General features: G+C 40.0%; 1 protein-coding gene across 6 annotated transcripts in view; it reads left to right on the top strand.

Annotated features, from left to right (window-relative positions):
* DLG2 (discs large MAGUK scaffold protein 2) overlaps window positions 1–27,192 on the top strand; it is a 2,222,296-nt gene that overhangs the window by 2,576 nt on the left and 2,192,528 nt on the right. The window contains exon 1 of one of the 6 annotated variants that reach the window (XM_073019918.1): window positions 9,854–9,935. The exons of the other annotated variants lie outside the window; for them this stretch is intronic. The gene's annotated coding sequence lies outside the window, so the exon portion shown is untranslated. Of the gene's footprint in view, window positions 1–9,853; window positions 9,936–27,192 lie in introns of those variants that run through there. 6 annotated transcript variants of the gene reach the window in all.

Below are 27,192 nucleotides of genomic sequence, written 5' to 3'. Positions count from 1 at the left end.
CTAAGGTAGATCCAAATGTTGTCCAGTTACGTGAGTTGCTACAGTCTGAAACTAAAGCTCTGGGTGAATTGCAGGTTAAAGTGGAACTTATCTCTGCATGGTGTTTAATTCTTCTACCTGTGGATTTGTTAGGGATGTTGAGGAAAATTATAATCCCTGAGATGCCTTATCCAAGCTGATATTTACCTAGAACTGTGATTTCTGCACACTGGGATTTAAGATTGAGATTGTTTCCTCCCTCTGCTGTTTCTAATAATACCACTGACAGAAGTAAACTCTCTATGAGATTTTGGAACCACACCTGTCCAGACCAGACACAATTGGTTTATCGAGAACAAGAATGGTTTTGGGAGTGTAGCCAATAAACGATATGGCTCTTTGACATATTTAAGTTGATGTGTGTTTTTATTCTTTCTACCATTTCTCTAGACAGTTTCTTTTGGATTACCTTATTTTGAACTAATAATGGAATTAAACACATATGTATGTGTGTGTGTGTGTTTGAGAGAGAGAGAGAGGAAAAGAATGAGAGGGAGACAGAATGGGAAGGGGGAGAGAGAGAGAAAGAGATAAACGGTATATAGGAAGGAGGAGGAGGAAGCTCAGTTGATATTCTAGATATAACTTAACTAAGCAGGTTTAGTTAGAAAGTTTAGGACTTAATGTTTCTAAACCCCATAAACTGAGTTTCTTAAAAGTTCTTCCCTTTAAAAAACTGTTACAGAAATTGCTGATACATTGCTGAAATTATAATACTTTAGAAGTATTCCTCTCCTCCTTTGCCTACTTCTTTCTCTCTTCCTTTGCCTCCCTCCTTCCCTTTCTTCTTTCCTTCTTCGATAAATTGACTGATGGATTGAATTTTTAAAGGAATCAACAAGTTCTAATTAGAAAAACAAGTGTATATTTCTATGATACCAAAGTATATGTTATATAGTTTTCCTTATAAACTGATCTAGAGAAACAATGTATCTTGCTTTTAATCTCTTAAAACTGTTAGTATTATGATACATATTCTTGAATATTGTAGACAACTAGCCAAATAAGTTATAATGTGTGTGTTATATTTTTCATTGGCTATGCTTACTATCTCTACTGTTTACCTAATATAAGAACAGTACTTTTAAGTTTAACCTAGATTTATTCTGCAGGGATCACTGTCCTCTGTCACCTTGAGTCTTTTTCTCTCTTCATTGTTTCATGTGGTAGACATGATGAAAGAGCTAGACTTAATGTGATTCTAAACAATAACTATCCCCACTGAGCTAAGTGTTTATTCATTGTTGAACATATTCTCATTAAAGTGTGAAATTTTCATAAGATGGATTTTCATTTGGTATTTATTTAGTATATTGTTGTCAAAGAGAGAGGAGATTCTTTTATTGATACCATGCAACCATGGTGGGAATTCGGAATGGGTGTGACATCTCACTAAGCCCATTTCTAGGTGCCATTCTGGACTGCTCTTGGATAAACTGAAACTACTGTTCCTCAAACTCCATGTTAACTGCTCGTTTGCTTTATGACATTACTTTCTACTTCTCTCACTCTAGTCTCTTCGCGTTTTTACAGATCTCAGTTTTATCAACAGAAGTCTCTTCTGTTTCCCTGTTGGATATTTTTTTTTTTCCTCAACAGTTGCTTTTCATTCAAGATTCTCTTATCTATAGTAGTAACTGGATTTGCTCCCAGGTGAGCCCTTGGGACAATCTTGAACATATTTTAATTTGTGAAAATTTAGGACCAATTCAGGATAAGTTGTATTAGTATTCTCTGATATGATGCAAGACCATAGTGTGTTATAAGGGTCTGTTTTAACAAGTCTTCTTGAATTGATCTGATATGATTTCCTACTGGGTTAATGTAAGAAATAAAAGTTAATGATAGTTATGCCATTTCTTGTGTTTCACAGCAGAAAGTTGCTGTTTTAAGGATAAAAATGTGCTTTAACAGAATTTTCTAGTACAATGCAGCTTCTTTTTTGAATAGCTTTTTGTTCTCATTGTCATTAAATATGTAGAAAAAATCAATGCCTTTATTACTTTAAGATAGATGTTCATTTCATTTCGGTGTTTTAAAAAATTGTCCTGTTACTGGGCGCAGTGGCTCACGCCTGTAATCCCAGCACTTTGGGAGGCCGAGGTGGGCGGATCATGAGATCATGAGTTCAAGACCAGCCTGGCCATCATGGTGAAACCCCATCTCTACTAAAAATACAAAAATTAGCCAGTATGGTGGCGTGTGCCTGTAATCCCAGCTACTTGGGAGGTGAGGCAGGAGAATCGCTTGAACCCAGGAGGCGGAAGTTGCAGTGAGCCAAGACTGCGCCACTGTACTCCAGTCTGGCAACAGAGTGAGACTGTGTCTCAAAAAAAAAAAAAAAAAAAAAAAAAAAAAGTCCTATTGTCTTCTGAGCTTCCTTTAAACTGGTATAGAAGTTTGTCTGATATTATTTATTTATATGACCCTTTATTTCCTTTGAATTCTTGTTTTTGCAATGGTTCTCGGTGATATAATGGAGTATATATATATAAACATATTTTTTTATCATGTACTGAAAGCTAAGTCCTATCTTTTTATATGTATATGTTTTGATATTATAGCTTTCAAAGGAAGCTGAAGAATGTTGTGTAATTGGAATCTTTTTTTTTTTTTTTGGAGACAGAGTCTTGCTCTGTAGCCCAGGTGGGAGTGCAGTGGTGTGATCTTGTCTCACTGGAACCTCCGCCTCCGGGGTTCAAGCAATTCTTCTGACTCAGCCTGCTGAGTAACTGGGATTACAGGCATGTGCCACCATACCTGGCTGATTTTTGTATTTTTAGTAGAAATAGGGTTTCACCATGTTGGCCAGGTTGAACTCCTGACCTTGTTATCCGCCCACCTCGGCCTCCAAAGTGCTAGGATTACAGGCATGAGCCACCGTGCCTGGCCTTAGAATCTTAAGACATGATATTGCCATATATCTCATAGGCACCCTTGAAACTGAGATTACTGTTTCCTGGACTCACAGTTCTTTAATGATCTCTTTGCTTTTGGTTGACTGTATACTTCATAAATATGTCATTTCTGTTTTGTTTTTTTTTTTTCCTCTGGGGAAGAGGACCTTATGACTCTCCTGTTTATTTTTTCCCTATTCAAAGTTTTTCTCTTTTGTTGTTTCCTGCACGTTATGGCTTAACTTCTAGTTTTACAGTATCTTACTAATTTACATTTGCTTTTCATTATCTGGGTATACTTTCTTTTCATCTCTAGTTTTTCTTAAGTTCTTAAAATAATTTTTTTTCAGAGGCAATAAGGGGGGAAATATGTATAGGTATATCTCAGAGATATTGCGGGTTAGGTTCCAGACCACTGAAATAAGGCATGTTATCACAACGGAGCAAGGTACTCAAATATTCTGGTTTCCCGATGCATATATGCAATACATTGTATAGTACGGTATATATGCACTGGGAAACCAAAATGTTTGTTGTATACAGTACAGTATATACTATACTATAGTCCATTAGGTTCTTAATAGTGTTATGTCTAAAAACAATGTACATACTTTAATTAAAAATATTTTATTGCTAATAAATGCTAATGATCCACTGAGCCTTTAGCGAGTAGGAATCTTTTTGCTGGTGGAAGATCTTGCTTCAGTGTTGATGGCTGTTGACTGATCAGGGTGATGATTGCTGAAGGTTGGGATGTCTAAGGCAATTTCTTAAGATAGGACAACAGTGAAGTTTGCCACATCAATTGACTCTTTATTTTATGAGAGATTTCTCTGTAGCATGAGATGCTGTTTGACAGCATTTTACCCACAGTAGAAATTCTTTCATAATTGGAATCAGTTTTCTCAAACCCTGCTGCTGCTTTTTCAACTAAGTGTATGTAATATTCTAAACCCTTTGTTGTTATTTCAAACAATGTTCACAACATCTTCACTGGAAGTAGATTTCGTCTCAAGAAACCACTTTCTTTGCTTATGCGTAAGAACTCCTCATTCATTCAAGTTTTATCATGAGATTGCAGCAATTCAGTCACATCTTCAGGCACATCTTCTAATTCTAGATCTCTTGCTGTTTCCATTGCATATGAAGTGACTTCTTCCACTGAAGACTTGAATCCCTCAAAGTCATCCATGAAAGTTGGAATGAATGTCTTCCAAACTCCCATTAATGTTGATATTTTGACCTCCTCCTGTGAATCAAGAATGTTGTTAATGGCATATAGAATGATGAATTCTTTCCAGGAGGTTTTCAATTTACTTTGTCCAGATCTATCAGAGAATCACTGTGGCAGATATAGTCTTACAAAATGTATTTTTTAAATAATAAGGCTTGAAAGTTGAAGTTACTCCTTAATCTGTGGCATGCAGAATGAATGTAGTATCAGCAGGCATGAAAACAACTTTAATCTCCTTGTATATCTTCATTGGAGCTCTTGGGTGACTAGGTGCGTTGTCAATGAGTAGTAGTTTTCAACAGTGGGCCTAAAATATACAGTAAACCATGCTGTAAACAGGTGCTGTCACCCAGGCTTTTGTTGATCTACTTTTAGAGCATAGACTGAATAGATTTAGCATAATTCTTAAAGACCCTAGAATTTTTGGAAGGGTAAATGAGCATTGGCTTCAACTTAAAGTCACCAGCTGTGATTTGTGATTTGTGGTGCCCCAAAACAATTACAATGAACATCGAAGATCACTGATCACAGAGCACTGTAGCAAAAGACTAATGAAAAAGTTTGAAGTATTGTGAGAATTACCAAAATGTGACACAGAGACATGAAGTGAATACATCCTATGGAAAATTGCCAGTGATAGACTTGCTTGACACAGGGTTGTCACAAACTTAATTTGTGAAAAATGTGTTATCTGCAAAGTGCAATAAAGCAAAGTGCAATAAAATGAACTATGCCTGTACCTGACTTCATTGAATGGCCTTGTGTGGCTATTTATTCCTTTTGCATACATTTTACCAAATTTGTATTTCAATTTTCATGTTTGCCATACCAGTAATATATGGAGAGTTTTTTTTTCTTTTCTTTTCTTTTTTTTTTTCTTTTTGAGACGGAATCTTGCTCTGTTGCCCAGGCTAGAGTGCAGTGGCACAATCTCGGTTCACTGCAACCTCCACCTCCTGGGTTCAAGCGATTCTCCTGCCTCAGCCTCTCCAGTAGCTGGGATTACAGATGCCTGCCACCACGCCTCGCTAACTTTTTTATTTTTAGAAGAGAGGGGATTTCACCATGTTGGGCAGGTTGGTCTCAAACTCCTGACCTCAGGTGATCCATCCGCCTCCGCCTCCGAAAGTGCTGGGATTATAGGCATGAACCACTGCACATGGCTATAGATGTTTTTTCTGTTTTCCAAAACTTCAAGTTTTTTTTTTTTTTTAAATCTCTTCACAGCCATAAAACTCAAAAGAATTAAGCACTGAATCATCCTAGAGAGGGATGGGGAAACACAGTTTTCAAACTTTTGCATTTTCTGTAAGTCAAAGTAAAAGAGATAGTTTACTAAAGTTTTTTTTTTAATTTAAAATTCCCCAATTAAAAAAATTATCTGGGCTTGTTGGCATGTGCCTATAGTCCCAACTACTTGGGAGGCTGAGACTCGAGGATTGCTTGAGCCCAGGAGTTTGAGGCTGCTGTGAGCTATGATTGTGCCACTGCACTCCAGCCTGGGTATCCCATATCTTTTTTATTTTAAAATAAATTCCCTGTAGGGACCATTTTGACCTTGGATGAGCTATAGACTCTTGATACTGTAAAAAATTAATCCAGGAGTTGTAAATGGAATGAATTCTGAAATGATAAATAGAAGAATATTTTTTTGTGTTTAACTACTAATTAGGAGTATGCTATGAAGCAACAAATAGACATAGAGATAAAATGATCTGTTAGTTGATTTTATTTTATATATCTGTTGGGGGAGTGCAAATCATATGCCAATGACTTGATACTAGAAAATGTGTGAACTTCTAGGTTTTTGGAAATCTGCCCAAGTGTTTTTATTTGTGATAGAATATTTGATTTCTCCCTTAGGTCTATTATTGGTTACTTTTTTGGGTAGAAGAATCTCGTCAGTGAGATATGCACAAGTGCATTTTACTTATTTATTTATTTTTAAAACTTCAACTTTTTCTTAGATTTTGTGGGTACATGTGCAGATTTGTTACATGAGTATATTGTGTGATGCTGAGGTTTTGGATATGAATGATTCTGTCACCTAGGTATCCAGCATAGTACTCAATAGGTAGTTTTTTAGCCCTTGCCCCACTAGTCCCTTGTGTAGTATCTATTGTTCCTGTCTTTATGTCCATGTGTACCCAATTCTTAGCTCCCACTTATAAGAACATGCGGTATTTTGTTTTCTGTTTCTGTGTTAATTTGCCTGGGATAAACATTGGGTTTTTAAAACGTTGGAGTAAGGCATTCTGTTCATTCATACCTTTGTCAATAAATAAATTTCTCACTGTTCTATAAAATATATTTACTGAACTATATGAATACTATATTTTCTTAAATACATATTCTTTTTATATGCTTATTTCTTAATACTATGTTACCATGTCAGTGATTATAAAATATTTTTTAGTGTAAAGGAGAGATTTTTTTTAATTGGGGGAAGGGGATATGTTCACCGGCTATAATTCTTGCCCAGAAATTTGTGGCAGTTAAGACACAAGCATTTCTATATCCTCAATGTAGGATGCTTTGTCAGCAAAGGATCATGAGTTTTATCCAGTCTCTTCTGTCCAGTTAGTCATTCTGAATTCTAACTAATAAGTTTTCTGCAAGGGTTCAATTTTAATAAGTTTTCAAAGCTATTTCAAGAATTATGGCCAAATCACCTTTATTATGAAACAATTCTCCTGACCTCATTTATTTTAGGATTTAAGATCAAGAGGAATGGTATAGTATAAGGTAGAAAATCCTGTGAAAATGAATTATTAAATTTAAACTTTCAAAGATTATGGGAAAGATTTTTGTAACCCATTTCTTCTGATGACACCATTTTGCTAGCCACTGAGGCCCTAATTTAGGATACAATTTTGTAACTTCTATCAGGAGCCTATCATTTTGGAGAACTGTGACATCTTTATCATTAAAAGCATGGTAATACGTGGAATAAACCTGTTAAGTTCTGTTCTATTTAAACATCTCTCATAGGTAATAAGCTAAAATTCTTTTAAAAGGTAAACTTGTGTATATATGGTGTAAACTGGTGTATATATTTAAGGCAATGACTCTACTTTCATTTATTTATTCAGTCATTTATCCATTCAACAAAGGTGTATTATGAGTGCCTGCTATGTGCCAGGCACTGTGCCAGATGCATGTTTGAAGGAGCAAATGATTTTCAGTCTCTGCCTTTATGAATCTTAAAATGTATTAGGAAGACAGATGTGAAAACAGGCAATTTCAATGCTATGTGGTGAGGTTAACACTCTGTGTCAAGAAAACAGATAAAGAACACTTAGTGCCACTAGGGAAGATGTAATATTTAAGATGAGATACAGAAGATGAATAGAAGTTTACCAGACAATGTGGGAAATGGCAAGAGGCTGTTTCAGATCATTATTTATTTTTCTTATTTTTTGGTCTTGAACTATATCATCACATCCTGTATTATCATCATCATCAATAGCAGTGATGTGGTAGAAAAAACCTAGAACAGTAGTCAGAATATTTGTCTACTAAAAGAAGGGACAAGATCAGATAATCAGTGAGCTGGACTTGGTCTATAAATTTAGGTATGTCAGAAGTATCTATTTATTTTCTATAATTCACCTTTACTCTTAGCAACTGAGTAGCAGACAAAATAACTCTTATCCTTTTTGAAGTTTTCCCCACTTCCCTGGGGTTAAGGTGGGGTTTTACCTGGAATGGGAGTGTCCTCTGGTTGTTGATCATCTATATAAAACAGCTTACCTCTGACATATGAGTTGTTGTGTCGAGATAGCTCTTTCTGGTCTGGTCTGACAGAGAGCTGATATGTCCGAGTCATGGACTTTTACTTTTTTCTAGAATGTCTGTGTTTCTTTTTGCCTAGATGCATTACGATGCCATTCCTCTTGGGTCTTGCTGCCTTCCAAGCAATGTTGCCAGTAAGTAGAGCCTAGATCCCTGATGCCTTGAGATCCAAAGACTTTTCTCTGTTTTCTTCACCTGGGACAATTTCTTTCTACACTGTGAAGGGGCTAGGAGAAGTCCCTTTCTCTGCCTGTACCTGAGAGTCTCTTTTTCATCTCTGACAAACTCTTCTTTTATTCTGAGGGCCTAGGTTTTTGGAAAGCAAAACTGGAATTATTTAAAAATTCCTTCTGGTTTTTGTCCTGGCATATACTGCCCCTGAGGCAATAAAGTAGGGAACCAGTTATCTGCTGGAATGAGAAAAAAGGAAATGGAAAAATTTAGGTAGAAAAAAGTTTTAATATCTCAAAGTACCAATCTCCCGTGTGTAAAATAGAGTTTACTTGCCTTATGATGATGCCACCAGAAGACCCTGTGAAAATCATGTAATTCTTCTGAACTTGTTTTCTTTTTAAAAAGGGATTTAATGCTTTTTTCCTCTTACTATATGCTGTTTCTTTTTCTCATCAAATATAATATATATGAACTTCACTTCTAGAAAGCTAGTTAGTGATGGAATTAGGACCAGAAGCTTGTCTGATGCTTTCCTTTTTACTGTATGAGTGTGGTAGTCTTTGAACAAGTGATTGGCATCATAGTACAGTAGAGGAGAACCCAGGATTGGAGTCTAGCTTTTACCATCAGTTGGCTACATTAAGAAAATCAACAGATAGAGCTTCAAATTTTTCCTGTTAAAACTTAAGTGTACAATAATATATCTTAGGATTATTGTAAGGATCAAATCAAGATACCTAGACCATATAAAAATTATTTTGTAGATAAGAAACTGCTGTACAAATGCTTATCATCTGAATGTATTTTTAAGGGGGGTGTGTGGGTTCAAGGAGGAGAAATGTCAAGAGTCTCCTTCCATCAGTGGTTTGGGTTCAGCTTCCTGGTCATCTTCTAGAACAAGCCTGCCCAGATATAGCAATGATGCATTTGATCACAGATAGGAGATGCCATGCGTGTATGTGTGTGTGTGGTTTTTTTTTTTTTAAAAAAACAGGTTATAACATTTCTTATTAATATTATTTCTCCTCCAAAGATGCTAAAGTAATTTGTAAATCATCTAATATATACAAAATGATTGCAGTCTTCAGGTCTGCTTTAAGTCTGGCCATACATATTGTCCACTATTTAAATTCCTAATTTTATTTATTTATTTTTCTAGATAAATAATACTGGAATGATGCATAATTCAGTATTCAGCTGAAGATGCAATTCATTATCTTTTTTTTTTTGACATGGAGTCTCACTGTGTTGCCCAGGCTGGAGATCAGTGGTATGATCTCAGCTCACTGCAACCTCTGCCTTCTAGGTTCAAGCGATTCTCCTGCCTCAACCTCCTGAGTAGCTGGGATTACAGGCACCCGTCACCATGCCCAGCTCATTTTTGTATTTTTAGTAGAGATGGGATTTCGCCATGTTGCCCAGACTGGTCTTGAATTCTTGAGCTCAAAGTGATCCATCTGCCTTGGCCTCCCAAAGTGCTGGGATTACAAGCGTGAGCTACATGCCCGGCCAATTTGTTATTTTCTTACTTTCTATTTATTGCTGTTTAGCCTTGCATGTTTTCTTTCCTTCCCTTTTACCAAGTTTATAGAAAATTTGAAAGCATGGCTTGTCTGAAAGGAGAGATATAAATTTACCATTTTGAACTATTAATAATATCTTCTTGTTTCAACAGGGAAAATAACCTGATCAACAGGTGTTTGTTGAAGTATATTCAAACTTTTTTTTTTAAGGGAAGATAAAGTATAATTGCAGAGAATAATTATAGAAGAAAGAAGCATTGTGATCCTTTCCTAGTAAGTCAAGTTTCAATATGACATAATACTTTGTATGGGCTTTGGTGGCAGATAGATCAGCATTTGCATCGTGGTTCCAGCACTTACTGTTATGTAGCCTTGGGCAAACGTACTCTATTTCCCTCAGTCTAAAATTTCCCCATTTGTGAAAATGTATATAGTAGTATTTCTTAGGATTCTTTTGAAAATTAAATAAGGTGATCGATGCAGAATACCTAGCATTGTTCCACAAATGCTAGCTAATATTACTACTAATAAAATGACACCTTTGTGGTATCATCTTGAACTATACATTTGTTTTATTTATTTATTTATTTGTTTATTTGTTTATTTGTTTTATTTATTTGGAGACGGAGTTGCGCTCTTGTTGCCCAGGGTGGAGTGGAATGGCACCATTTTGGCTCCCCGCAACCTCCGCCTCCCAGGTTCAAGCGGTTCTTCTGCCTCAGCCTCCTGAGTAGCTGGGATTACAGGCATGTGCCACCATGCTTGGCTAATTTTGTATTTTTTAGTAGAAACGGGGTTTCTCCAGGTTGGTCAGGCTGGTCTCAAACTCCTGACCTCAGGTGATCTGCCCGCCTTCGCCTCCCAAAGTGCTGGGATTACAGGCACGAGCCACCATGCCCGGCCAAACTATACATTTTAATGTTAAATTAAAAAAAAAAAACAAAACTTGATTCGAGACTAACTTTTCTATTGCTATTCATTACTTTATTACTTTCTCATGAGTATCCTTGATTTGTAAAAAAGCAATAACATCAACCATAAGAATTAAGCATATGTGAATACTTCTTAGTAAAATACTTTTGTGCCCAGAATTGGTGGATTCTTTGTCTTGCTGACTTCAAGAGTGAAGCCACGGACACTTGCGATGAGTGTTACAGTTCTTAAAGATGGTGTGTCAGGAGTTTGTTCCTTCTGATATTTAGATGTGTCCAGAGTTTCTTCCTTCTCGTGGGTTTGTGGACTCACTGACTTCAGGAGTAAAGCTGCAGACCTTCGCGGTGAGTGTTACAGCTCTCAAAGGTTGCGCATCCAGAGTTGCTTGTTCCTCCTGGTGGGTTCATGGTCTCGCTGATTTCAGGAGTGAAGCTGCAGACCTTCGCGGTGAGTGTTATAGCTCATAAAGGCAGCATGGACCCAAGGAGTGAGCAGCAGCAAGATTTATTGTGAAGAGCGAAAAAATAAAGCCTCCACAGTGTGGAAGGGGACCTGAGTGGGTTGCCGCTGCTGACTCGGGCAGCCTGCTTTTATTCCCTTATTTAGCCCCACCCACATCCTGCTGATTGGTTCATTTTATAGAGAGCTGCTTGGTCCATTTTACAGAGTGCTGATGGGTTCATTTTACAGAGTGCTGATTGGTCCGTTTTTACTGAATGCTGATTGGTGCATTTACAAACTTTTAGCTAGACACAGAGCTCTGATTGGTGCATTTACAATCCTTTAGCTAGACGGAAAAGTTCTCCAAGTCCCCACCCGACCCAGAAGCCCAACCGGCTTCACCTCTGAATCCTCCATCTAAACAGGAGACCCCAACTGCTGTTGAGAATTTGGCTGATGACCGCTCTAGCTACTTCCTGCTGTATAGGGGTAAAGAAGGGGCCCTGCAGTTGTAGTGTCCTCCAGAGGGGAACTCTAGGCCTGTGAAAGGGCCAGCAGGTCAGTCCAGGGGTCCTCGGCAGAAGTTCTTAGTTGAGCTCATTTGGGGTTCCATTTGTAAGACAATCTGTAGCTTGATGGCCTTGATTCTAGAGGAAACAAATTTGTAAAGCAGGTTAAAAATATAGGGCCCAAAGGCAAGTAACAGCAAGATGGCTGCCACAGGACCTAGAAAGGGGAGGAGCCATGTTGCCCAACTCCAGAGTTTGGTATAAGAGTTTGAAAGGCATTTTCTGATTTCAGAAGCCTTTTCCTAGAAACGCCAGGTGGCATCTCGTACTAGCCTTGACTGGTTAGTATAAAAACAACACTCTTCCCCTAAGAAGGTGCGTAGTCCTCCTTTCTCAGCAGTGAGGAGGCCTAGGCCTCGGTGGTTTTGGAGAGTCACTGCTGCCAAAGAGTCTATTTGGGATTGTAGTTACTATCCTTACTGGATAGATTTTATTTCTTGCAAACTGTCTGAGAAATCCTTTGAGAGTGTGTGGTAGTAGGATAATGAAGTATATAAACCTGCTCTTCCAGTTTCTGTAGCAGTAGCCAGTCCTAACCCTATAAGTAGGGGTATTAGTTGTATGGCTCTGCACTAACAGACTTGAGGTATGAGGGGTACTGATAAGTTCTGATTTCCATAAGGTTAGAAGTTAGGATAATATGTGTTACACTGCTAACTTTTAGCAAACTTTACTTTTGTTGAAAACCTTATTAGTTTGGGATTTCAATTATTCTTTGCTATTAGTAAGACCTGGTTCAGTCCATATTAACTTAAAATTGGTATAGATGGGTCCTTCCTGATTCTGTAAGTACTTTAAAGTTTGGCTGATTGCAAATAGCTGGCACATTTGAGCAGACCAAGTATTAGGAAATTTTCCTAGTTCTGCTTCTACAAGAGTTTCCTTACTGAATACCTGTTGTGTCTTTTTTCCTTAATCACCTGGGAGGAATCATCTATCGTCCTGTCCTGCAGGGAGTTCCTCCTAGGTCTGGTCAGACCTTTGTATGGTAATTAGTTAAGATTTAGATCCCCTGTTAGGAAACCTGCTGGGTTGAGGATTTTTGATAGGAAGGCTACGGGTTGTCAATGGTCTCAGTGCTTTCAGATTACGCCCTTGTTTACACTGACAGCAAGGTGGTACTGGAGTGTTACAGGGTTATAGAGAAGACCTTCAATTATCAATTATAAGTTTTAAATTTATCCTGACTTTTAAAGGAATAGGGTACACTGCTTTTTTTCTTTACTACTTTATCTCTTTCTCTTTATCTCTTTGACTCCTTTGTCTCTTCCTCTTTCCTTTTCTCCTTGACTTTCTGTCTCTTCCTCTCTGTCTCTCTCTTTGACTTCCTATCTTTCTCTTTCTCTCTCTCTCTCTGTCTCTTCCTCTCTCTCTCTTTCTCTGCTGGTCTTTCACTGCCTCTGCCAGCTGCTTATGCTGCTGTTCTCCCCTCTCCTTCCCCTTTTTGATGGCTTCGGCAGTGTAAGACTGCCACCTCCTTGGGTTTTTGCACTGAGTGCAATAACTCCAGATTTCCTTATGGTATTTAATGGGGGTTCCCCCAGAGTTTGGGAACTCCCTTTCTTTCCATATTGCAGTATGGGCATGTAGGATTAGATAAGCATACTTGCTATCTGTATACATATTTATTCTTTTTCCCTTTCCCAGTTCTAAGACTCGGGTAAGTGCCACTAGTTCTGCTAACTGGGCACTGGTCCCTGGGGGAAGAGGCTTACTTTCAAGTATGGTTGCAATCACTAACTATGGCATAACGTGCCCTTCATATCCCATTCTCCACAGATGAACTTCCATCAGTCTAAGGGGACTTCTAAGAGATCATCTCGGGTGGCATAAGTTTGGACTATAATTTGTTGGCAGTCATGCTTGATTGGTTCCCCGTCCTAGGGAGAAAAGTGGCAGGGTTGAGGACCATGCACGTACATATTTGAGGCACCAGTCCCTCAAGGAGTAGTGCCTGGTGATTCTAAGTAGGTGGTTGTCTGATAGCCATAAACTTCCTTTGTCACCTAGTATGACATTTACATCATGAGTAGTCCAGACAGTGAGATCCTTTCCTTGTATTATTTTGATAGCCTCTGACACTAAGACAGCCGCCGCCGCAACTACTCTTAAACAGTGAGGCCAGCCTTTTGCTACTACATCAATTTCCTTACTTAGGTATGCCACTGGTTGTGGGGTTGTCCCACGAGTCTGAGTAAGGACTGCAAGAGCTATCCCTGCTTTCTCTGTGACATATAAGGAGAAGTTTTGTCCTATGGGAAGGCTTAAAGCTGGAGCTTGTACTAGGGCCTGCTTTAGGTTTTGAAGGCTGTTTCTGCCCCTGGTTCCCATTCTTTTTTTTTTTATTATTTTATTATTATACTTTAAGTTCTAGGGTACATGTGCACAACATGCAGGTTTGTTACATATGTATACTTGTGCCATGTTGGTGTGCTACACACATCAACTCATCAGCACCCAACTCGTCATTTACATCAGGTATAACTCCCAATGCCACCTCTCCCCTCTACCCCCTCCCCATAATAGGCCCCAGTGTGTGATGTTCCCCTTCCCGAGTCCAAGTGATCTCATAGTTCAATTCCCACCGATGAGTGAGAACATGTGGTGTTTGGTTTTCTGTTCTCGTGATAGTTTGCTGAGAATGATGATTTCCAGCTGCATCCATGTCCCTACAAAGGACACAAACTCATCCCTTTTTATGGCTGCATAGTGTATATGTGCCACATTTTCTTAATCCAGTCTGTCACTGATGGACATTTGTGTTGATTCCAAGTCTTTGCTATTGTGAGTAGTGCCGCAATAAACATACGTGTGCATGTGTCTTTATAGCAGCATGATTTAGAATCCTTTGGGTATATACCCAGTAATGGGATGGCTGGGTCAAATGGTATTTCCAGTTCTAGATCCTTGAGGAATCGCCATATTGTCTTCCACAATGACTGAACTAGTTTACACTAGCACCAACAGTGTAAAAGCGTTCCTATTTCTCCACATCCCCTCCAGCATTTGTTGTTTCCTGACTTTTTAATGATTGTCATTCTAACTGGCATGAAGTGGTATCTCATTGTGGTTTTGATTTGCATTTCTCTGATGGCCAGTGATGATGAGCATTTTTTCATGTGTCTGTTGGCTGTATGCATGTCTTCTTTTGAGAAATGTCTGTTCATATCCTTTGCCCACTTTTTGATGGGGTTTTTTCTTTAAATTTTTTTGAGTTCTTTGTAGGTTCTGGATATTAGCCCTTTGTGAGCTGAGTAGATTGCAAAATTCCCTCTTTTTCTGGTGATTGGAATAGTTTCAGAAGGAATGGTACCAGCTCCTCCTTGTACCTCTGGTAGAATTCAGCTGTGAATCCGTCTGGTCTTGGACTTTTTTTGGTTGGTAGGCTATTAGTTATTGTCTCAATTTCAGAGCGTGCTATTGGTCTATTCAGGGATTCAACTTCTTCCTGGTTTAGTCTTGGGAGAGTGTAAGTGTCCAGGAAATTATCCATTTCTTCTAGATTTTCTAGTTTATTTGCATAGAGGTGTTTATAGTATTCTCTGATGGTAGTTTGTATTTCTGTGGGGTCTGTGGTGATATCCCCTTTATCATTTTTTTGGTGTCTATTTGATTCTTCTCTCTTTTCTTCTTTATTAGTCTTGCTAACAGTCTATCAATTTTGTTTATCTTTTCAAAAAACCAGTCTCTGGATCCATTGACTTTTTGGAGGGTTTTTTTGTGTGTCTATCTCCTTCAGTTCTGCTCTGAACTTAGTTATTTCTTGCCTTCTGCTAGCTTTTGAATGTGTTTGCTCTTGCTTCTCTAGTTCTTTTAATTGTGATGTTAGAGTGTCAATTTTAGATCTTTCCTACTTTCTCTTGTGGGCATTTAGTGCTATAAATTTCCCTCTATACACTCCTTTAAATGTGTCCCAGAGATTCTGGTATGTTGTATCTTTGTTCTCATTGGTTTCAAAGAATATCTCTATTTCTGCCTTCATTTCGTTATGTATCCAGTAGTCATTCAGGAGCAGGTTGTTCAGTTTCCATGTAGTTGAGCGGCTTGATTGAGTTTCTAAGTCCTGAGTTCTAGTTTGATTGCACTGTGGTCTGAGAGACAGTTTGTTATAATTTCTGTTCTTGGACATTTGCTGAGGAGTGCTTTACTTCCATTATGTGGTCAATTTTGGAATAAGTGCAGTGTGGTGCTGAGAAGAATGTATATTCTGTTGATTTGGGGTGGAGAGTTCTGTAGATGTCGATTAGGTCCGCTTGGTGCTGAGTTCTGTTCAATTCCTGGATATCCTTGTTAACTTTCTGTCTCGTTGATCTGTCTAATGTTGACAGTGGAGTGTTGAAGTCTCCCATTATTATTGTATGGGAGTCTAAGTCTCTTTGTAAGTCTCTAAGGACTTGCTTTATGAATCTGGGTGCTCCTGTATTGAGTGCATATATATTTAGGATAGTTAGCTCTTCCTGTTGAATTGATCCCTTTACCATTATGTAATGGCCTTCTTTGTCTCCTTTGATCTTTGATGGTTTAAAGTCTGTTTTATCAGAGACTAGGATTGCAACCCCTGCTTTTTTTTGTTTTCCATTTGCTTGGTAGATCTTCCTCCATCTCTTTATTTTGAGCCTATGTGTGTCTCTGCATGTGAGATGGGTTTCCTGAATACAGCAAATTGATGGGTCTTGACTCTTTATCCAATTTGGAGTCTGTGTCTTTTAATTGGACCATTTATTCCATTTTCATTTAAGGTTAATATTGTTATGTGTGAACTTGATCCTGTCATTGTGATATTAGCTGGTCATTTTGCTTGTTAATTGATGCAGTTTCTTCCTAGCATCGATGGACTTTACATTTTGAGATTTTTTGCAATGGCTGATACCAGTTGTTCCTTTCCATGTTTAGTGCTTCCTTCAGGATCTCTTGTAGGGCAGGCCTACTGGTGACAAAATCTCTAAGCATTTGCTTGTCTGTAAAGGATTTTATTTCTCCTTCACTTATGAAACTTAGTTTGACTGGATATGAAATTCTGGGTTTAAAATTCTTTTCTTTAAGAATGTTGAATATTGACCCCCACTCTCTTCTGGCTTGTAGAGTTTCTGCTGAGACATCTGCTGTTAGTCTGATGGGCTTCCCTTTGTGGGTAACCTGATCTTTCTCTCTGGCTGTCCTTAACATTTTTTCCTTCATTTCAACTTTGGTGAATCTGACAATTATGTGTCTTGGAGTTGCTCTTCTTGAGGAGTATCTCTGTGGCATTCTGTGTATTTCTTGAATTTGAATGTTGGCCTGCCTTACTAGGTTGGGAAAGTTCTCCTGGATGATAGCCTGAAGAGTGTTTTCCAACTTGGTTCCATTTTCCCCCTCACTTTCAGGCACCCCAATCAGATGTAGATTTGGTCTTTTCACATAATCCCATACTTCTTGAAGGCTTTGTTCATTTCTTTTTCCTCTTTTTTCTTTAGACTTCTTTTCTTGCTTCATTTCATTCATTTGATCCTCAATCGCTTATACTCTTTCTTCCAGTTGATCGAGTCGGTTACTGAAGCTTGTGCATTTGTCACGTATTTCTCGTGTCATGGTTTTTATCTCTGTCAGTTCATTTATGGCCTTCTCTGTATTGATTATTCTCGTTATCCATTCTTCCATTCTTTTTTCAAGATTTTTAGTTTCTTTGTGCTGGGTATGTAATTCCTCCTTTAGCTCTGAGAAGTTTGATGGACTGAAGCCTTCTTCTCTCAACTCGTCAAAGTCATTCTCCGTCCAGCTTTGGTCCGTTGCTGGTGATGAGCTGCGTTCCTTTTGAGGGGGAGATGCGCTCTCATTTTTTGAATGTCCAGCTTTTCTGCCCTGCTTTTCCCCCATCTTTGTGGTTTTATCTGCCTTTGGTCTCTGATGATGGTGACGTACTGATGGGGTTTTGGTGTGGGTGTCGTTTTTGTTTGTTAGTTTTTCTTCTAACAGTCAGAACCCTCAGCTGTAGGTCTGTTGGAGATTGCTTGAGGTCCACTCCAGATCCTGTTTGCTTGGGTATCAGCAGCGGAGGCTGCAAAAGATAGAATATTGCTGAACAGCGAATGTTCCTGTCTGATTCTTGCTCTGGAAGCTTGGTCTCAGGGGTGTACCCTGCCGTGTGAGGTGTGGGATGTCGGTCTGCCCCTGGTGGGGGATGTCTCCTAGTTAGGCTACTCAGGGGTCAGGGACCCACTTGAGCAGACAGTCTGTCCCTTCTCAGATCTCAGCCTCCATGTTGGGAGATCCAGTGCTCTCTTCAAAGCTGTCAGACAGTGTCATTTGCATCTGAAGAGGTTTCTGCTGCTTTTTGTTTAGCTATGCCCTGTCCCCAGAGGTGGAGTCTACAGAGGCAGGCAGGCTTCTTTGATCTGTGGTGGGCTTCACCCAGTTTGAGCTTCCCAGAGGCTTTGTTTACCTACTTAAGCCTCATCAATGGCAGGCGCCCCTCTCCCAGCCTTACTGCTGCTTTGTAGTTAGATCGCAGACTGCTGTGCTAGCAATGAGGGAGGCTCCATGGGCATGGGACCCTCCCGGCCAGGTGTGGGATATAATCTCCTGGTGTGCCATTTACTAAGACCCTTGGTAAAGTGCAGTATTAGGGTGGGAGTTACCTGATTTTCCAGGTGTTGTGTGTCTCAGTTCCCCTGGCTAGGAAAAGGGATTCCCATCCCCCTTGTGCTTCCCAGGTGAGGCGATGCCTCGCCCTGCTTCAGCTCTTGCTGGTCGGGCTGTACCAGCTGACCAGCACTGATTGTCTGGCACTCCCCAGTGAGATGAACCCAGTACCTCAGTTGAAAATGCAGAAATCACCAGTCTTCTGTGTCGCTCGCACTGGGAGCTAGACACTGGAGCTGTTCCTATTCGGCCATCTTGCTCTGGGAACAAGGGTTCCCATTCTACTAGATGAATATTTGCCCTCTGGGTCTCCTTGATTAGAGTATAGAGTGGTCTGGCCACCTCACTTTATCTGGGGATCCATAGTCGGCAAAAGCCAGTGATTCCAAGGAACCCCCACCACTGTTTTAATGTCTTAGGGCGAGGATAAGCCAGTATAGGTTGTATTCATTCCTGGCTGAGGGCCCTGGTCCCTCTGGCTAAGATTAGGCCTAGATATTCGGCCTGCTGTAGGCAAAGCTGGGCCTTTTACCTAGACACCTTGTACCTTTGATTAGCTAGAAAGTTCAAGAGATCTAGAGTAGCTTGGTGGCATGAGGCTTCCAAACTGGTAGCCAAAAGTAAATCATCCACATACTGAAGGACCAGAGTGCCTGGACTTGAGAAGTGGCCTAGATCTTGGGCCGGTGCCTGACCAAACAGGTGAGGGCTATCCCTAAACCCTTGGGGCAAGACCGTCCATGTAAATTGGGATGTTTGGAATCCTCAAAGGCAAAGAGAAACTGGGAGTCAGAGTGCAGGGGAATACAGAAGAAGGCATTCTTGAGGTCCAGAACAGTGAACCATTCTGCTTCCTCTGATATTTGAGAGAGCAGGGTATAGGGGTTGGGTACAACTGGATATAGAGAAATTACTGCCTCATTGATGAGTCTAAGATCTTGCACTAGTCTCCACTGACCATTTGGTTTTTGTACTCCTAGAATTCGGGTGTTGCAGGGACTGCTGCATTTCCTTACTAAACCTTGAACTTTTAAATGTTTAACAATATCCTGTAATCCTTTATGAGCTTCAGGCCTTAAGGGATATTGCCTTTGATAAGGAAAAGTGGCGAGATCTTTTAGCCTGATTTGGACTGGGTGGGCATTTTTTGCCCTTTCAAATTATCCTTCCAATGCCCAGACTTCAGGGTTGATTCCCTCCTCAAGTAGGGGACAATAAATGGGTAACTTGTTCCCCATACTCATGTAGATAATAGCTCCAGCTTTGGCTAATGTATCCCTCCCTAATAAGGGTATGGAACTTTCAGGCATAGCAAGAAAGGCATGTGAAAACAGTAAAGTCTCCCAATTACAACTGAGGAGGTGGGAGAAATACCTGGTTACAGGCTGTCCCAGGATTCCTCGGATGGTAACGGACCTTGAGGACAGTCATCCAGGACAGGAGATTAACACTGAGAAGGCCGCACCAGTGTCCAGGAGGAAGTCAATTTCCTGGCCGTCAATGGTTAAACGTATGCGGGGCTCAGGGAGCGTGATGACATGATTTGGCGCTTGCCCTGGGCACTCTCAGTCTTGTTGTTGGATCAACTCGTTGGGGGTTTCTGACCCAGAGAACCTCTGCACTCTGGGGCAGTGCACCCTCCAGTGATTGCCTCAGCATAGCAGACATGGATGAGGGGGCAGCTTGTTTCTCATTGGACAATCTTTTTTAAAGTTTCCTTGTAAACCACACTGATAACAAGCCCTACTGGGTGATTGGCCTGCTCCATTTTCTGACCTCTCTGAACCACCAAGGTTTGTTTGTCTGAAGGCCATGACTAAGGCTGTGGCCTTTCTCTGTTCTGCTTTTCCTTATAATAGGGCCTATTCCTCTTGGTCCCTATTATAGAACACTGAGGTTGCCAGGTTTAGTAATGCCTCCAGATTTTGTTCAGGGCCCAGGGTTTGCTTTTGGAGCTTTTTCCTGATATCTGCAGCTGACTGGGTAATAAACTTATCTTTTAGAATCAATTGACCCTCTAGTGAGTCGGGTGATAGGGGAGTATATTTTCTTAAGGCCTCCTGTAGCTTCTCGAGGAGGGCAGAAGAATTTTCTTCCTTCTCCTGAGTTGTGGTGGACATCATTGAATAATTCATGGGTTTTTTCCTAATTCTTCTTAGTCCTTCTAGAACACAGGTCAACAGATGTTTACAACTCCAGTCCTCATGATCTGAGTCAAGTTTCCAGTGGGGATCCATATTGGGGACAGCTTGCTGACCAGTAGGGAATTTGTCCCTTTCCTCAGCTGTCATTCTATCATTTACTTGACTAAGATACCAGGTATCTCCAAACTCTTGGGCTGCAGCTAAAGCCACATTCTTTTCATTAAAGGCCAGGGTTTGCTCTAACAATAGCATGATATCTCTCCAAGTGAGATCGAAGGTTTGCCCTAGACCCTGTAGAACATCTGTGTACCTATCAGGATCATCTGAAAACTTCCCCAGGTCTGCCCTTATCTGCTTTAAATCAGAGAGGGAAAAAGGGACATGTACCTGGGTTGGGCCGAATTCCCTTCCCCCTACAGCTTGAAGGGGACATAACTGATAGCCCGGGGTTTTTTTGTGGTCCTTTGGAGATTTCTTTGCTTATTTCCTTCTGGGCTGGGGAGATTAGAGGAGGCTTATCATTAATAGGAAGGGGAGCTGTAGGGAGGCTAGGATATGGGGGTAGGCTGAAAGTTCCTCCTGTGGGATGTAAATTGCAAGCTTTGCATAGTTGTGTATTCTCCTTCAATGAAAAGAAGCTTGGACCTAAGGTATTTCACTCCATTTGCCTTCCATCTTACAGAAAAGGTCAAGCTGCAGGATAGTATTGTAATTTATACTTCCCTTGGGTGGCCATTTTTCCCCATCAGAGAGAGAATATTGGGCCAGGCTGGAGTGCAGAAAACAATGAGCCACCTCTTTTTCAGGGTTTGTGGGTCAAATTGGTCCCAATGGCTTAGGACGCATTTCAAGGGTGAGCCTGTTGATTCCTGAGTGTTTCCCATCTGAAGGACAAAACCACCCATGGTTTTGGTTTGTTTCTCCCCTTGCCCAAGAACCCACAACAGTCCTTGGATGGTGCTGATCGGCATAGTTGCACTCACCAATGCAGCATCAGAAACACTAGTTTTACTCCTAGACCACAAGGAGGACTGAGGAAGGTCAGATTTAGTGGCCCTTACTGACACATTCTCGAAAACCTGCACCCTTGCCTGTCCTCTTAGACCACAAATAGGACTGAGAAAAAATGGATTTATTGGCCTTTACCGATACATTCTCGAAAACCTGTTAGAGTCCTAAGCATTCTTCTGTTAGTATTGGGACTTCACCCCGTCATATAAAGATGTTATGCCCCAAAAATGAAGTGGAGGGCCATACCCTGAAGGAGGGGAGGAATCTCCAGAGTTGGAAGAGTGTTGCCTTTTTTCTTCACTTATATCAATAGGAAGGATATAATTTCTGAGGCTCCCCATATCCTAGCTTCAGGAATAGCTTTTTTTAGGCCTGCTTGTCTGAGGAGGGATCCTAAAATTCCAGATAGTCCCACCTATGATGGGGCTTTGGGCAAAAATTATGTCTTTCTGATTGGTGAGCTCAGGTGCAAAAGAAGGTAACAGAGTCCCGGAGTTTATACTAGAAATCATTCTTATTTACTTTTTTCCTTATTATACTAGGAATCATTCCTAGAAAATCATTCTTTTCTAGGAGAAACTAGAAAAGCACCAGAGAGAGTGAGTGGTTTTATAAGCAGGACTAGCCTCAGAGAAGAGAGGCAAGAGGAAGTTTTTCTGGTAGGTGTTACAACCCAGGGGGCAAGGGTCAGGGTAGATGGGCAAGCCTCGCTTGGGCGACATGCCTTTGAGAGTTCCGGTCATGGCTGCAGGGTCAACAAACTTGTCATTGGGACCCCAGAGCTGAATGGCTTTCCTCTCTGTCAACCCTTGGCTCAGCCCAGTAGTACAGGAAAAACGGAAGCTGGTGCCAGGCAAACCAATGCTCCCAACTCCGAAGAGTCGGGGATTGTTAGAGAGTCCTTTCCCAGAAAGCCTGACACCCGTGTCCTTAGTCCAGCAGCTGTGCTAGTCACTTTTAACTGGCCAACAGGTGCCTGGTATTTAGCCCCCGAATTCTAAGGAAAAAGAGGACAGAATAGCAAGTGAAAGGGGTCTGATGGTACTCACCGCTTGGCTATAGGTGATAGTCTCACTGCTTGGTGATAGGCAATGGTCCCTTCATGGTCACCAAAATGTGTCCAGAATTGGTGGGTTCTTTGTCTCGCTGACTTCAAGAATGAAGCTGCGGACCCTCACGGTGAGTGTTACAGTTCTTAAAGATGGTGTGTCTGGAGTTTGTTCCTTCTGATGTTCAGACATGTCTGGAGTTTCTTCCTTCTGGTGGGTTCGTGGTCTCACTGACTTCAGGAGTGAAGCTGCAGATCTTCATGCTGAGTGTTACAACTCATAAAGGTGATGTGGACCCAAAGAGTGAGCAGCAGCAAAGAGCAAAAGAACAAAGCTTCTACAGTGTGAAAGGGGACCTGAGTGGGTTGCTGCTGCTGGCTCAGGGGGCCTGCTTTTATTCCCTTGTTTGGCTCCACCCACATCCTGCTGATTGGTCCATTTTATAGAGAGCTGCTTATTCCATTTTACAGAGTGCTGATTGGTCTGTTTTACAGAGTACTGATTGGTCTGTTTTTACTAGGTGCTGATTGGTGCGTTTACAAACCTTTAGCCAGACACAGAGCACTGATTGGTGCATTTACAATCCTTTAGCTAGACACAGAGCACCAATTGGTGCATTTACAGTCCTTTAGTTAGACAGAAAAGTTCTCCAAGTCCCCACCTGATGCAGAAGCCCAGCCAGCTTCACCTCTCACTTTCATTTTCTAGTCATAATGTCTAATAAGTAATGATAAAATTGTGATCATTCAATTTTGAATATATATATTTTTAAAATATGAAAAAAGTCTGATTGTTATTGCTTGTTTTAATGGATACATATCATACTACTTTTAATCTTTCTAAATCTAAAAAATGGTCATGTTCCCCTTCAGTTAAAAATCTTCCATGGCTTGTCATTCTACCCTTGGGTATAAGGCCAAATTTGTTAACATTGTACGTATAGCATCAACTTAATTCTCTGCTCTGGTACCTGGTACCTTATGATACCTTTTTTTTTTTTTTTTTTTTTTTTGAGATAGAGTCTCTGTCTGTCAGCCAGGGTGGAGTGCAGCAGCACGATCTCAGCTCACTGCAACCTTCACCTCCCTCAGCCTCCCAAGTAGCTGGGATTACAGTCGCCCACTACCATGCCCAGCTAATTTTTGTATTTTTAGTAGAGACAGGGTTTCACCATGTTGGTCAGGCTGGTCTCGAACTCCTGACCTCAGACGATCCACCCACCTTGGCCTCCTGAAGTGCTGGTATTACAGGCGTAGGCCACCACTCCCGGCCATGATAGCATTCTTATGCTCTGTTTTAATCTTTCACTTTGTTGAAATTTCATAGTTAATTATCTTTATTTTGAGACTAAAATCTCTGTGAGGGTAGACTATTGCCTATTTTGTTCAGTACTGTGTTCCCAGTGTCTGGACTGTAGTAAGATAGTCAATAAATACTTGATTAATGGCTGAAATAACCTTTTCCTCTGTCTACCAGACTTATAAATGTAGGACCATTTTTATTTATATGTTACAAATACAAATTCAAATTAAAAGAATAAATGTGAAAATTTGTGATTCAACATTTAACCCTAGATTCTAAAATTCAGTGATACGATTTATGTCTGATTGGTCAAGTTTTATTTTATTTTTTCCACAAAAATATGCTCAACTCCATTTCTGGAGGATTAAGGGTGGTATTGTGGAGAGAGCACTATATTTGGAATCAAAAGCTTTTGGATTAAGCTCCAAATCTGTTATTTAGTAGCTCGGTGATTTTGGACAAGCCACTCTGAATTTCAGTGTCATATAAAATAGGTATGACTTCTCAGTGGTGAGAATCAGATAAGATAATGCACTTAAAAGTTCTTTTTAAACTGTAAATATGTTGAATAGATTTATGTAAAATAATTTCACTATTCTAAATGCTTTACTTTCCAAGATTTGCCCATTAAATTCACCTTTTCTCTATTATACTTTGATATGTGTTTTCCTAATTATACCACTGTATGTTCTGTAATTCTTCATTTTTTAAGCCATGGCAAATGATTTTATGTATCATCCTTTTCTTTTTTCTAAAAGTTCATTTGTTAGCACTATTGACAATCACTGTTTCAAACTTAAATTACCTGTCCCAAATTATTTATAACTTTCTGGTGATGTTATTCTTAAACTATGTACAATAGAGTTGCACCTTAATTAACAGACACATGATTACCTACAGTTCTAAATATGTAACATTCACTATCCCTTGGTTGCATATTTCATGCAAAAATTTCTTATTTTAAAAAGTGATTCTCCCTGCCCCCGCATTTCCTCCTGTGCCTGTAATCCAAATTTAGTTTTTGTTGTTGTTGTTGTTTTTTGTAGACTCAGGAGTCATATGAAGGTAGAGTTTAATGAAGAAAACAGGAGAATTGAGGCAATTTAGGTGAAAAATTCTCCACTTGGTTATTTGAACATCAATTAAAATATGAATCTTGGCTTGCTTGGATAATTATCTCAACTTTTCACTTTATTCAATTTATGGAGATTAGGTTAGGGATTTTTAATTTGTATGAAAAGATCCTTACCGTTTGTTTCATTTGTTTAGTTTGTCATTTTTAGATTACTTTCAAAGTTTCATTAACCAGAAATAAGGATTTGAGTACAGAGAGTTGAAGGGCATAATAGAATTGACTCCAGGTGATGATCATTCTCAATAATCAAAAGAAGCATAAAAGGGCAGCCACGATTCCAGCCTTAGATGCTGTTGTGTGAAAGCCTAACTTGTCTAATAGAGACTTGATTATATACGACCTTTTAAAAATATTTTAGTGTTTTGTTTTATATGTCAAATTTTTATCCTACGGAGATGAGAGGCATAGTAAGGTCTGCTGGTTTAGAAAACGTCTACCTGTTTTGAATCAATACAGTATTTTCCCTTTATAGTTACTGAATAAATATATGTTAAATGAGTGAAATTCCCCTTACTTGCCTAATTATATTTGTAGATGTGTTTGGGGGAATATTGTTAATACATTTTTGAGAATTGCTCTTCATTTTACTTATTTACTTAGAGACAGGGTTCTTTCTCTCTCTCTCTCTTTCTTTCTTTCTTCCTTTCCTTTCTCCTTTCCCTTCCCTTCCCTTCCCTTTTCCCTTCCCTTTTCCCTTCCCTTTTCCCTTCCCTTTTCCCTTCCCTTTTCCCTTCCCTTCTCCCTTCCCTTCTCCCTTCCCTTCTCCCTTCCCTTCTCCCTTCCCTTCTCCCTTCCCTTCTCCCTTCCCTTCTCCCTTCCCTTCTCCCTTCCCTTCTCCCTTCCCTTCTCCCTTCCCTTCTCCCTTCCCTTCTCCCTTCCCTTCTCCCTTCCCTTCTCCCTTCCCTTCTCCCTTCCCTTCTCCCTTCCCTTCTCCCTTCCCTTCTCCCTTCCCTTCTCCCTTCCCTTCTCCCTTCCCTTCTCCCTTCCCTTCTCCCTTCCCTTCTCCCTTCCCTTCTCCCTTCCCTTCTCCCTTCCCTTCTCCCTTCCCTTCTCCCTTCCCTTTTCCCTTCCCTTTTCCCTTTCCTTTTTCCTTTCCTTTCCTTTCCTTTCCTTTCCTTTCCTTTCCTTTCCTTTCGACAGGGTTTCACTCTGTAGCCCACGCTGGAGTGCAGTAGCAGGATCGTGGCCCACTGAAGCCTCGAACTCCTGGTCTTAAATGATCCTCCCATCTCAGCCTTCTGAGTAGCTGGGAGTGCAGACATGCACCACCACACCTGGCTAATTTTAAAATTTTGTTGTAGAGAAAGGGTTTTGCTGTGTTGCCCAGGCTGGTCTCAAACTCCTGGCCTCAAGCAATCCTTCCACCTCGGCCATCCACAGTGCTGGAATTATAGGCGTGAGCCACCATGCCTGGCCAAGAATTGCCCTTTAGAAGAATAAACGACTAAAGTTATACCTACAACAATGCCACAGAAGCTAAAAAAAAAAAAAAAAAAAAAAAAGGCTTTAGTTATAATTGTATTAAAAAAAAGAGAAAAGAAAAAGGTACTCAGCACTTAGTAGATTTTCCAAAAAATGTCAGCAGACTTTAATGAGGAAATAAAAAAGACTAAAGCTTTGGGCACTAGAGGTAATCACATGATTACAGACCACAGATACATATAAGTATAATTATTGTATTGTTGATCACCTACAATGGTAAGTAGTGTAACTATTTATATTTGTAAATAGTGGGTAGGGATGGGTTAGAGAGTGAGCCACTGTTATTTCAGGGAAACTGCTGATTGTTTAATTATTGACAAAATGGGGATTAAAATATTTGTCCTTGATTCAGAGTTGTTAAAAACATGCAAGTAAAGTGTGAAATCATTTTTAAAAATTAAAGTTTATACAAATATATTGGCATACATTTATATCACCATTCTTTGTTAACATAAATTGGAGTGAGCTCTCTGTTCATCCACATTTATTTCTATATTTCTAACCTTACTAGATAGAAGAGAGGTAGTTACACAGTGTCCTCCTCCATCTCTTATTGCCCGATTGAAATTCTCATTTCTTTCAAGGGGATAAACTTGAAGTTTGCTATGTTATATAGGAGTATTATGGAAGGCCTTACTGCTAAGATGATATATAAGCAGAGATATAACAGAAGTGAAGGAGCAAGCTTTATGGATACCTGAGAGAAGAGTGTTATAGGCAGAATCACAAGTATAGAGGCCATGATTTGGAGAATTTTTGGTATGTTTGAGCAGAGATACTGTGGTTGGAGTAGATTGAGCAAGAGGAGAGGTCTAAGAGCTGAAGCCAGAGAGGTGGGCCTTTGCT

This window comes from Chlorocebus sabaeus, chromosome 1 (genome assembly GCF_047675955.1).
Source record: "Chlorocebus sabaeus isolate Y175 chromosome 1, mChlSab1.0.hap1, whole genome shotgun sequence".
In the NCBI taxonomy this organism is placed as follows: domain Eukaryota; kingdom Metazoa; phylum Chordata; class Mammalia; order Primates; family Cercopithecidae; genus Chlorocebus; species Chlorocebus sabaeus.
The sequence above is the reverse complement of the archived record's forward strand: the minus strand, read 5'-3'. Positions and strand labels throughout refer to the sequence as shown.